Source organism: Trematomus bernacchii, unplaced genomic scaffold (assembly GCF_902827165.1).
Source record: "Trematomus bernacchii unplaced genomic scaffold, fTreBer1.1, whole genome shotgun sequence".
NCBI classification, from domain to species: domain Eukaryota; kingdom Metazoa; phylum Chordata; class Actinopteri; order Perciformes; family Nototheniidae; genus Trematomus; species Trematomus bernacchii.
In genome coordinates, this window is record NW_022987973.1 from 311897 (window position 1) to 312474 (window position 578).

At 49.8% G+C, this 578-nt stretch overlaps 1 protein-coding gene across 1 annotated transcript in view; it reads left to right on the top strand.

The window, feature by feature from the left end:
• The first annotated feature begins 203 nt into the window (after nucleotides 1-203).
• chrna5 (cholinergic receptor, nicotinic, alpha 5) overlaps nucleotides 204-578 on the top strand; it is an 8170-nt gene continuing 7795 nt past the window's right edge. The window contains 1 exon segment of the mRNA XM_034117006.1: nucleotides 204-367. The gene's annotated coding sequence lies outside the window, so the exon portion shown is untranslated.

Here is a 578-nt window from a genome sequence, read left to right on the forward strand (position 1 = left end):
GGCAGAGCTGCACTTGTGATTCCCGCATGCTGCTGTGGAGAGGCAGTGAAGTGAGGTGGCTGCACGGAGGCGTCGACTATCCCTGTTTATGATTGGTGACCACAGAATGCCAGGAGAAGGGGAAGGGGAGGTGTGTGTGTGGGGGGGCGGACTCTCTGTAGGAAGAGGAGGAGGAGCAGGAGAGGAGGATGCATTGCCCGTTCATTATTGGAAGCAGCAGGGAGTGAAGCAGCATCTGTATGAGGCGAGAAAAAGAACCTGCATGGAATGGAGGAGCGCTAGAGCTGCACCGTCGCTGTCGTCAAGACTCCCACCGCCTCCACCACTGCTGCCACTCTGGACTGGGATTTAATGGGAGACACTCAGAGTGGGTATGTATACATAATTTGAATGCTTACTCTGTGAAATGTATTAATCACCTTAGAGAGGGTCAAGTTAGCAAGGTGATGACAGATTGCATTCTTGGCTTGTAAAGGATGCTATAAAATGTGTAATGGATACTGTTTAGTATGGACGTCATTAGGGTTTTAAGCTTTGCACAGCTTGTTCACTGAAATCAGGAACTGTGGTTGAACGTA